This window comes from Zalophus californianus, chromosome 1 (assembly GCF_009762305.2).
Source record: "Zalophus californianus isolate mZalCal1 chromosome 1, mZalCal1.pri.v2, whole genome shotgun sequence".
Taxonomy (NCBI): domain Eukaryota; kingdom Metazoa; phylum Chordata; class Mammalia; order Carnivora; family Otariidae; genus Zalophus; species Zalophus californianus.
In genome coordinates, this window is record NC_045595.1 from 203,608,369 (window position 1) to 203,621,138 (window position 12,770).

At 42.7% G+C, this 12,770-nt stretch overlaps 1 long non-coding RNA gene across 1 annotated transcript in view; it reads left to right on the plus strand.

Annotated features, from left to right (window-relative positions):
* Positions 1-6,501, plus strand: part of LOC113916240 — a 32,810-nt gene extending 26,309 nt beyond the window's left edge. The window contains exons 2-3 of the long non-coding RNA XR_003517887.1: positions 5,695-5,774; positions 6,376-6,501. This is a non-coding gene — a long non-coding RNA (uncharacterized LOC113916240). The remainder of the gene's footprint in view (positions 1-5,694; positions 5,775-6,375) is intronic.
* Positions 6,502-12,770: the final 6,269 nt, after the last annotated feature.

Sequence of the window (12,770 nt, forward strand, 5' to 3'; positions counted from 1 at the left end):
CCTGCTGACCATGGAGCCTTACTCGGGGCTCAGTCTCACCACCCATGAGATCATGACCTGAGCTGAAATCAAGAGTTGGGTGTTCAACCAACTGAGCTACCCAGATGCCCCGATTCCTTCTCTTCTTAGAAGGACAACAGATATCAAGATCCTCAATTGATTATACACACAAAGACTCTAATTCCAAATAAGGTCACATTCTGAGGTTCTGAGTGGACATGAATTTTGGGAGGACACTACTCAACCTTACCCCACCCTCCATTTTGTATTATTTCCCTTTCCCTTTGGTCAGAACTACCTGATACATGATGCTGCTGCCATTGCTTTCCTCTACTTTAAAGATTCTTTTTGAATTTGAATCCAATCCCTGGAGACATTGGAAGCCTGCAGATGTAGGTCTTTCTTGAGCTCATCTTAGGAAGAGATGGAACCGTAAGAGGATCAGATGGAGCCCTTCGTGACAGGCCAGATTGGTGTAATGCCTAAGCATCTCCCTTGAGCATGTCATAGGCAGGACCTGGCGGGGCCAGCTTCTTCCAAATGGTGGGACCCAGGACCTGCTGACAGCAATGTTGCTATTTTTCTTCATCAGTGGGAGTCCCCACTCAGAGGAAAGGCATTGATTCATTCATTTTATACGTACAAATAACTGAGGACTTCCTATGTGTACAGAAGCTGAAAGCGGTTTCTTTGGGTCGTCTTTCTCTTCTTTATTCTAAAGGACAATAGTTGCATCTAAAACTCCAAGTATATAGCAGCTAGGGTTTCTGCAGCAAGGACTACCATTGAAAACATATCTTCCTCCAGTTTTATTGAGATCTGACATAGAACATTGTATTCATTTCAGGTAGACCACGTAATGATTTCATATATGTACCAAACGATCACCACAGTATATCTAGTTAACATTCATCATATCACATAGTTAAATTTTTTTCTTATGATGAGAGCTTTTTAAAATGTTTTATTGTTATGTTAATCACCATACATTACATCATTAGTTTTTGATATAGTGTTCCATGATTCATTGTTTGTGTATAACACCCAGTGCTCCATGCAGAACGTGCCCTCTTTAATACCCATCACCAGGCTAACCCATCCTCCCACACCCCTCCCCTCTAGAACCTTCAGTTTGTTTTTCAGCGTCCATCGTCTCTCATGGTCCATCTCAGGAAACAAACTGAGGGTTGGTGGAGTGGTGGGGGGTGGGAGGGATGGGGTGGCTGGGTGATAGACATTGGGGATGGTATGTGCTATGGTGAGCGCTGTGAAGTGTGCAAGACTGTTGAATCACAGACCTGTACCTCTGAAACAAGTAATACAATATATGTTAAAAAGAAGAAGAAGAAGAAGAAGATAGCAGGAGGGAGATGAGAACTTTTAAGACTACTCTCTTAACAACTTTCAAAAATACAATCCAATAATATTAACTAGAGTCATCATGGTATAAATCACATCCCCAAAACATTTATTTCATAATTAGAAGTTTGTGCCTTTTGTTTCTTTTTAAAGATTTTATTTATTTGAGAGAGAGAGAGAGAGAGAGAGAGAGCATGGGGGGAGGGGCAGAGGGAGAAGGAGACTCCCCACTGAGCGGGGAGACAGATGAGGGGCTCGAGCCCAGGACCCAGGTAGACATCTAACTGACTGAGCCACCCAGGCACCCCAGAAGTTTGTACCTTTTCACCACCTTTACCCACTTCCTTCACCTTACCCCCTCCCTGCCTCTGGCAACCACCAGTTCTCTGTATCTTTGAATTCAGTGTTTTATTATTTTTTTATTTTTTAGAGAGAGAGAGATAGGTTGGGGGGATGAGCAGAGGGAGAGGGAGAGAGAATCTTAAGCCAGGCTCCATGCCCAGTGAGGAACCTGACTCAGGACTCAATCTCATGACCCTGAGATCATCACCTGAGCTGAAATCAAGTCAGAAGCTTAACCAACTGTGCCACCCAGGCACCCCCTGAGTTTGGTGTTTTTAGATTCCACACATAAATGAGTGAGATCATACACTATTTCTCTTTCTCTGTCTGACTTATTTCACTTCACATAATGTCTCTAGCTCCCTCTATGTTGTCGCAAATGGCAGTATTTCCTGCTATTTTTTTTATACCTGAAAAAATTCTATTAGGTGATTGTGTGTGTGTGTGTGTGTGCGCGCGCGCGTGTGACATTTTCTTTATCCATTCATCTGTCAATGGGCATTGAGGTTGTTTCCATTAGCTACTATCACTAATGCTGCAATGAACACGGGGTGTGTGTGCCGATACTTCTTTGAGACAGTCATTTCATTCTTCAGATACATACCCAGAAGTGGAATGACTGGATTACATCGTAGTTCTATTTTTAATTTTATGAGGAAGCTCCGTACTGTTTTCCCTAGTGGCTGCACCATGAGTAACGTTTTTAAAAGTTGATCTAATTTCATGGCTTCTTAAAAGATGCTCCATTGTTTCTGACTTTAGCATAGGTCCTTTTTTATTTTTCTGTAAAGAACCAAATAGAATCTATTTCAGGGTTTGGGGCTCTGTCACAAGTACTCAATTCTGCCACTGTAGCACAAAGGCGGCCACAGCAAGTGAATGGGGCTATAATCCAATAAAACCTGATCTGGATTTCATATAATTTTCACAAAATATTTTATACGCCGCCATTTAAGAAATGTAAATTCTTAGCTTTCAGCCCATACAAAAATAGGCAATGGTCCCTGGGAGGGCATACATAGTCTAAGGAACCCTTGCCCAACCAAGAGGCAGGAAGGAAGGACAGAGGTTGGCTTCAGGAAGAACTGCCTCCAAGGATCCCACAAGTCCCAAGAAGCTCTCTGCCTCTTGTCTCCATATCTTCCTTCTCTCTAGCTGCAAGCTGTAGTTTTCTTCATGGAGGAAACATGACCCCTGATGGCACTGGAGCCTCATGTCCCATTGCCATGGCCATGAAGACTTGCAGAGCTCACTCTAAGTCCCAGTTCTAACATTCTGGGGCCGGGAAGCACTGGTCCACTTGGGTCAAGAACTGACACAGGAACAGACATCTGAGGCTGGCAGATGGGGGAGGCAGAAACATGGCGGATCTCTTGGGACTCCTAAAGGTATGAAGGTCAATCCCAGACAAGTAGGAGTTTGGGGTGGATCAAGCAATAGCTGTCTCCCTCAGGGGTTTATAAAACAGGTAGGTGTGTGTGTGTGTGTGTGTGTGTGTGTGTGTATGTGTGTGTGTGTGTGTGTGGTGGGTAAGAGAAGACATCCAGACATTATTACAAATCCCCATAGGATCTTTAGAACATGTGCTGGCTCGATAATTGCACACATCACCTTTTAAGGACCCCTAGGAGTGATTAACAACACTACCAGAAAAAAAAAAAAAAAAACAACAACAAACCAACTGTTTGAGGCAAGCCATTGAGGAAGAGATGTTAACATTAAGTATTTTTCATTTGCAAATTTTAACATGCCTCAGGATTTGATAAGCATCTTTCACAGAACTTTTTCTATCTCCGTACCCAATATTTGCTCTCATTTCAGAGAGAAAGTTTTAATGACTCCTGTTCTTCTCACGGGAAATTTGCTGCTCTTTTTACAGAAGTTTAGTTAATGGCTTCTCAGCAAGATCAGAGAAGACAGGTCATCACAAACACCCAAAGGTCTCACTCTCAGATGGAGCCAAAGGGATGATAATACAGGGGAGGATGGGCCAGGGCAGGCGGCCAGCCGGCCATGTCCCTGTTTTTAGCCTGTTTGCTTGTTAGTCTCTGGAAAAGCATGGGATCTTGCAGTCTAAGCAGAGGAACAAACCCGCATGGACCAAACGCTCTGCAACAGAAAGGCTGATGGTGGGAGTCTGTGCTCATCAGCCTTTCTAAGCCTGCATATTTCCTCTTCCTCCTTTTTTTTTTAAGATTTATTTGTTTATTTGAGAGAGCGAGAATGAGAGAGAGAGAGAGAGTACATGGGGGGAGGGTTAGAGGGAGAAGCAGGCTCCTCGCTGAGCAGGGAGCCCGATGCGGGACTCCAGGATCATGACCTGAGCCGAAGGCAGTCGCTTAACCAACTGAGCCACCCAGGCGTCCCTTCCTCTTCCTCCTTAACAGTGAATGGAATGCTGCCTGGATTCCTCAGTTGACCCACAGGCCAGAAACAGGAATGCAAGGTGCTCACGGACCCGTCACAGTGTGGTCCGTCTCTACAAAAATCATCCGCAGCCAGTGGGGGTAGGCACAGTGGGGAAAAACTAAAATATTACCCAAACCAACCCATTCCAAAGCTAGTAGGTGCTGAAGAAAGGGGTTCAAGCCCCGTGTGAAGAGGGAGCAAATTGCCTTTGTGCCAACGTGGTAAAGAGGCACGTGCCACACGCATGTGGGAGATGGGCAACATTTGTCTTCTGGGCTCCCTTCCTTCTCCTCTTTGTATCTCCTCTTACTGTTGACATCCTCATTCATTCACCAAACATTAATTGAAGACCACATATATGTCAAAGACCCTCTTGGAGGGCCTGGGCTGGGTAGAAAGAATAAAGTGACCAAGGGGAGCTTACAGTCTGGGGAAAGAATCATACATGTGGGCCAATAATTAGGATATAATTTGATAAGTATTAAAAGAAGGGAAGCCAATCAGGGTAGGCTTTAGAGAGGAGGTGATGTTTGATAGAGGTCCTGAGGTATCACTGAGCTTTGCCAGGTGCAGAAAAAGAAAGGCTATTTTAGGCAGAGGGAGTGGCAGGAGGTGAGAAAGAGTGGCAGTTCTTGGGGGTAGAGAATTGGCAAGTAATTCAGTGATGAGACCTCAGGGCACCCAGCAAGTGGTGACCCAAGGAAAGTCTGGATGGTTGGATGGGAGTCAGGCTGTATGGCGTCCTTGGCATGTATTAGTTGCTCAATTAATATTCAAAGAAGAACTGCACACACATAATAGGAAAAATGATAATGACAGTAACAGTCATGGCTATTTACTGATGGCCTACCCATTGTTTCACAGATTATGAGGTATTGAGAGGAATAAAGAATGTAAAGAATGACACAAATTCAGCTATCATTACATTGTTCTACGTATATCCATCTATCTATCTAACATCTACCATCACAGTGATCCTGGATCGATCATCTACTATGAAACAGTGAAGATTAAGAGCTAGTAAAAGGGAACTTCGGGCTTCTCAGCTCTTGAGTCCTTCTGCGATGTGATGACCATTGGGAAGAGGAGTAATGTCAGGCCATCTGGCCTTCTGGTTCCTACATCTGTTCTGGGGAATGGTCACTCTGAAGATGGGACCAGGCTCCTGTGAGATGCTGAGGGCAGCATCTCAGGGGCAAGTTTCCTCCCAGGGGTCCAGATAATGCCCATTCACGGAAGCCTTCCTGCACAGTAAGGGCATGACCTCAGACAGAGTTCACAGAGCTGGCCAGGTCTGAGCCTTGACCCTTGTGTGAAGAGCTCATCGAGTTACCTGGCCAAACATAGTGCCTTTTTCAGAACAAGGGCCGAGTTAAGAGTACATATGTTAACACACGGAGACCCTTAAAGATTTTTGGGGATGAGCAGCAGTGGGAGATGTCTATATGGATTTTCTAAGATGATCTTTTCACCTGTTCTGAGGGTCAGGTCACTGCGCGGGGCACCATCATCTGGCAGGTCAGGGGTAGGAAGATGCTTTCAACAATGCAGGGAAAGTGTGTAACAGACCCCTCTCTGTTGCAGAAACTCCATCTCTGCAGTAACTGGAGAGAAGACAGGAGGACTGAGCAGTAAGGAAGGAGGTGCCAACTCGCATGCTTCAGGTAGGAGGTGGTTAACACACACAACAAACAGCACGCTTGCCCTGCTCAGCAAACTTTCTGGTCCACAGTCACCCCGGGGAAGCTTGGCACACACTTCACTGCTCTGCCACAGTGCAGACATTTTTGGCACTCCTCAAACTACCTTCAGAGCCCATTTATGAGCCATAAAAGAAAATGTGTCTTATTATAGTCATGTCTCATTTAGGACCCCCAAATAACATAACTCAGATTGGTCCCTACCTTATTCTCCAGACAAGGTTCAGCCACAACGCTTGTTAATAGCTGACTTTTATTAATCTCTCTCATGTGCCAGACTCTGTGCTGAGCACTCTGCGTCATTTAATGCTCTCAGGAACACTAGGATGAACAAGTGATTGTTCTCTCCATTTTATGGATGAGGAATCTGAAGCACAGATTTACTACTACTGATTATAATCAAAAGAGTGTGCCTTTGGCTCTGCAGAGAATTTAGAAATAGGAGCCTCACACTGCTTTCAGTCAATTAGATGCCATCCCGTTGAAGTAAACATACACAAAGCCCCTCAAGCCTACCACTTGGAAAGAAAAGCACCAACGCTGAGCTTTGATTTGCACGTGGCAGGTGCACATACATGGATCTCGGAGTAAGGCAGCACGAGGAAACAGGCATCCCAGCGAATCCTGTCTTTGGTGTGGGCGATGGTGGAGGCATCTGGCTTTGGGGTGACAGCAGTGACAGAAATCCCGAGTCCAGTGTCCACCATGGTGAGTGGTATGTCTGTGTATGCCCGGTGGGGCAGTCATGGGATCTTTGTTCCGCAGTGCGACTGGGTTTCTTGGCTCTCAATCTTCTGGCCCTCCTAAAGCCTGGGAACTCCCTATGGAACCCTTTGATGAGAAGTTTTTCTCCATAAGCTAGCTGGAGTAGGTTCTGCTGTTTGTTGTTGAGAACCCCACTTACGGGCGCCCAGGTGGCTCAGTTGGTTAAGCGTCCGACTCCTGATCTCGGTTCAGGTCTTGATCTCGGCTCAGGTCTTGATCTCAGGGTTGTGAGCTCAAGCCCCGCATTGGGCTCCACGCTGGGTGTGGAGCTTACTTTACCTGAAAAATAAAAAGAACCTCACTTATATCTCTGGGATCCTACTCCCTGCCTATATTAACTTCCTCATGTGCAAAATGGGGTTTGAAGTAACACTCACCTCATGGTATTTTCAAAAGGATTTTATGAGATTCTTTAAGGAAAGATCACTTTGCAGACTCTAAGTGACTGTATAAACATCAGTTATTTGGGTTTAAGTTAATGGAAGCAATATGATGTGGCCACTGTGGAAAACAGTCTAGCAGTTCCTCAAAAAATTAAACATAGGTAACAGGGTGGTGGGTATTGAAGAGCACACGTGTTGTGATGAGCACTGGGTGTTATACTTAACTAATGAATCATTGAACACTACATCAAAAACTAATTATGTACTATATAGTAGCTAACTGAACATGATAAAAAATAAAATTAAAAAATTAAAAATAACCCCCCAATTAAACATAATTACCGTATGACCCAGCAGTTCCACTTCAGAAGAACTGAAAGCAAAAACTTGAGCAGATATTTGTACAATGTTTATAGCAGCTCTATTCACAATAGCCAAAAGGTGTTTGGGGACAACCCAAGTGTCCACTGACGGATGAGCGGATAAACCAAATGTGGTCTCTCCGTACAATGGGGTATTACTCAGCCTTAATAAGAAATGAAATTCTGATGCATGCTACAACATTCCCCAGCCTCGAAGACACACTAAGTGAAAGAGACCAGACACGAACGGACAAATATTGTATGACTCCACTTACGTGAAGTACCTAGAAGACACAAATTCACAGAGGCAGAAAGTAGAGTAGAGGTTCCAAGGTGTGGAGGGAGAGGGGGTGGGGAGTTAGTGTTTACTGGCTAACATTTCAGTTTGGGATGATGAAATAGTTCTGGAGGTGGGTGGTAGTGAGGGGTGAACAACACCGTGAATGCCACTGAATTTCACACTTAAAAATAATTAAAACAGTAACTTTTATGTGTATTTTATCACAGTAAAAAAATTTTAAATAAAAGAAGAAATATCCCGGTGATACACAAGATTTTCAGAAACTTTGGTATCAGCTGTTTTTCATTTAGCAGATTGAAAAAAAGTCCCTCAATTTGGTAGCACATTCCGCTTGGCAGGCTGGGAGGAAACAAGGCGTCCTTAGCTAAGGCTGGTGAGAATGCAAATGGGTACAACCCCTAGAGGGCAGTTGGGCAATAGTTAATAAACTAGCAAGTGTATCTACCCTTTGACCCAGCAGCTTTCATAACTGAGCCTAATACACGTGTTATGGCCCCCACCTGTTCCTATCTGGTCCCTCCATCCTCAATGCCACCTGTGGATATTGGTGGGAAAGAGATCTCAAAGGGTGGGAATGACCATGAATGTGAAAGTTGACATTTCTTGTTTCTCTATAGCTGAACATTGACGAGATCATGTTTGTTTAGAAAAGTTTGCACAAATCCTTTGTCATGAAGATTTCCGGGAAAGGGGATGGTGAACCTTGTTAAGGTGACTTTTTATACACCAATTAAATTGTCCTGATTCAAAGATTGCAGGGCATGAAGAGAACTTGCAACAGCCTTGGGTATATTGATCTGAGCAACTCATCAGTGCCCCATAGCTCCTTTGCTACATGGGGATACAAATGACCAAGCTTATGCTTTTTTTACCCTCTCTAGCCTAGATTTTCTTTCCCCAAGGAAATATGAAAGTTTAGCCGGCCACTGCCTCTCCATCCTACATTTTATGTTTGGCGGGGGGGGGGGGGGGGGGGGCGCGGAGGGAAACTCACAATCAGAGAGAAAAGCAATTTTTCCTGTTGTTAATAAGCTACGTATGTGCAAAACGTTAGTTTCTGAATTTCTTTCAAAGATTCTGTGATTCAAAGTAAGGGATTTGGTAAACCATAATGGATAGTTGTAAGAAATGAGAAATTAAAGGGGCTTAGAGTCTTTTATATATTTCAAGTTTAAAAACAACTCTGCATCATTAAAACTAAACTTTCACCTGCTACAAATTTCCTTCTTTGTTCCACAGGCTATTGTTTGTTTGAACAGAGAGGGAGGAGGCTGTCAGGGACGCTTCATGCAGCACAAATGAGAGCAAGAACCAGCGGGGCCACAAGAGTTAATGAGAGAGTAGCTGCTGATCAGAGGGTGGGCTTGGACACAGACACTTTATCTTGACTTTAAAAAGTCTTTCAGTTGGTCATTGGTGGTCACAGCAAAATGAATTACTTTTAGAAAATAAATATTGAATGATTCAAGATGTTTTACATTATTGGGGTCACACTCGTGTCATGACTTAAACTTCACATTTAAGCAGGCAACCTCTAACTTGGGATGTCTAGATCTTAATATGGGTTCCTGTACATATATTTTGAAAAATATATACAGAGATATGGCATTTATAGTGATACATCTAAAAATAAATTTCTTTCAAATAATAGGCCAAAGATTGCAGTTTCTTCTTCCCCTACCGACTCATGGAAATAATACTTAATCCATTTGTCGGGGATCTAATATGTCGAGCCAATCCGTCAGATGGTTTTTCCATCCAATATTGTCTCATTTTATCTTTGGAACAATGCTGTAGATCAGGAATTATTTTTCCCATTTTATAGATGTGGTAACTAAGGCTCAGAGGACAATATTGACTAACTACTGAGACAAATGTTTGAACCAGGGAGATGCATAGGAAGATGATGAGTCTCTGAGAAAGGCAAATAAAGTAAAAGGCTGAATTATTGTGATTATAGTGAACTTGTTTAGGAAGATGAGAAATGTTACTCTCCCCCTGGAGTGGGGACCAGTATCAGTGTAGGACACCAAAGTGCAGAAAGGTATTTAACATAGGGAACTGTGTTTCCATTAGTGTAGAAGGGCTAGAGAAGTGGAAGGCAGAAGGCATTCGCTAGGCATCCAGGTCACATCACAACAGCTGTATCCAGAGGGGAGGAAATCTCCATCATCACCAGAACACACCAGTCCTCAAAGCCAATGCCAGAGCGGAACAGGAAATCTGGCTGTCTCAATGGTTGCATCTGGTATTACCCACTGGACACCTTCTCCATAGCAAGAACAGTGTGCCTCACCTCTGACTTGTGAATCGTGCACAAGTGCATCTGATTGCCAGGACCTACTTGCATCTAGCTCCCTTGAGGGGAAGAGTCTGGGAAATGCAGTTTAAGACTTCCAGTTTCTGGATATGTGGGAGCATCGAAAGAGAATGGGGGGAGGGTAGTCTGAACTATTGGTAACAAATGGACTTCCCACTTGGGGTCATGGGATTGAGCTCTGTGTTGGGCTCTGCGCTGGGCGTGGAGTCTGCTTGTCCCTCTCCACCCCTTTGTTCTCTCTCTCTCTCTCTCTCAAATAAATAAATAAATAAAATCTTTAAAAAAGCCAAAAAGTTTATTATTCAGTTGGTTGTCTGGGGTAGGGGGCAGGTCAGTGGCAACCCTGCTCCATACAGTCACGTGGGGACTCAGGCTGTTGATGGCTTTGCCATGTTCAACATGGGGCTTCCAAGATTGTCCTGGTGTTCATCATCTTGGTCAGCTTGAAGAAGGACACAGAATGGAGGAACATATGTGAAAAGTTTTTGTGGGTGGGCCTGGAAGCTGCAGCATCATTTCTGTTTGTGTCCTGTTAGAAAGAACAGCCACAATTAACTGCAAGAGAAGCTGGAGAATATTGTATAGCTGGGCAAATATGTGCCTAGTACCTCTTCTAAACTGGAACAATAAAAATATGGATGTTAGGACAGCTGGCTGTCTCTTTTAATGGATGGAAAGGATGCCATTTTCCAACAAGTGATATCCAGCAAGGGCATAGACAGTCTCTCTGGCCAATTTTTATTTCCATTATTTGCAGGTGCGACTTGGGGTGAAGTTAGCCCAGACGGAGCTACATGTCTCATTATATGGGGACCTGTGCATTTCCTCCCTTGCTCCTCACAAAGTTAAAAAGCACTTTTTGTAGTTGAGAATTAATACATTCCGCTCCACCTGTGTTTCCACTCATGGTCAGTTGTGATGGTATTGCAATTTTAATTTCCCTTGTCAAAATAAAAAATCCCCTGTGCTGATCTGTTGTTATGTTAAGTGTTTTGGTCTGTAAATTCACTATTGGAATATTTCTCGTCACCCCTCACATACCCTCCAACACCACACGTGTGTGCACACGTACACACACACACACACACACACACACACACACACACACACACACAGTATTTTGCCTGCAATTAGAGACACTGCCAAAAGGTGGTAGTAGCGTATCACTCAGACTAATGTTCTGCACTGAGGGCACATGGTATTAGAAATAAAACAAATTTTAAACCGATTTCTAGAAAATAAACAATGTCTTTTTTATAAAACCTACCCTCCTCAGACCTACATGTACACAGTCTTGGAAGTCAGATTAAATTTACTAATGCAGGAGTGAGATCATGTCATATCTCCTAGGACTCTATTAAATTCACGTTCTCTTCCCTAGTTTGATCCCTCTTTATTCTTACTCACAGTGTGACACTCACTGTATCCTCTGGTCAAACTCCTGAAAATAGATTCAATTCCCTAATTCCCAGGCTTTGCTCAAGACATGAGCATCTTCGTGCCTGAGAATCTTTCCCCTTCTCACATTCCAAGGACCAGTTCTAACATTGGCTCCTCCACGATGCTTCCCATGATACGTCGTATAAGGGGGCTCCCTTTCTATAAATTTTCTACCTCTTTTATATATCAAGGTCATTACTCTTCCCCTGTGGTCAAGTTGTTTGTCAAGGTCTCATATTTTCCAGTAGATTATAAGTCCTGGGAGGAAGGACCATATCTTACTTACCTTCGAACACTGGACAACCGATATCCCCTTTCTGTGTTTTTAACAACTGAAATCAGTGTCATCGACAGATGAAGAGATAAGTGTGTGGATGAATTAAAACAATGCCTAAGATACAAATTTGATATATTTACCTTTGGAACTCAATTTTTATCAACCATGGCTTAATCTAACCCATGTTCCCAGAACCAGTTTGCAATGATTCTGATTGCTGCTATTAGCAACTGACTTTGGGTAGAGAAATATTGGCAATCTTTAATTTTTTGTGTATTTCTACATTTTTATTGCAGTAAGCTGTGTATAACAAAAATTCGCCATTTTAAAATGTACGATTAAGTAACAATAAGCATATTCACATTGCTGTGCAACCAACACCACCATCCATCTCAAGAATTTTCCTCTTCTTAGATTGAAACTCTGTACCCATTAAATAATAACTCTCCTTTCCGCCTCTCTCAAGCCTCTGGTAATCTCTATTCTACTTTGTCTTGATGAATTTGACTATTCTAGGTACCTCATATAAATGGGGTAATATAGTACTTGTCTTTTTGTGTTTAACACATTTTATTTAACATAATGTCTTCAAGTTACGTATATGTTGTAGTATCTGTCAGAATTTCCTTCCTTTTTAAGACTGTATAATATTCCACTCTAAGTAAATACTACATTTTATTTATCCCTTTATCCATTAATGGGCATTTGGGTTGTCTCAGTCTTTTTGCTATTGTGAAATAGCAGTCTTACTGCTTTGAAAGTTGGTGTATCAATATTTGTTTAAGTGCTTTCAATTCTTTTGGGTATATATCTAGAAATAGAATTACTGGATCATATGGCAATTCTAGGTTTAATTTTTTTGAGAACCACCAGATTGTTTTCCACCATTTTACATTCCTGCCAACAATACACAAGGCTTCCAATCTCTCCACATTCTCGCCAACACTGGTTGTTTTCTGTTTTTTGATAATAGCTATCCTAATGAGTATGAGGTTGTATCTCACTGCGGTTATTTCTGTATTTTAAGTAAGGAAAACACACTAATTTAATTTTTAAAAAATTGAAGGGAGGACTGTTTCTATTTCTCTTTCATCACCGATTTATTCGCAAAC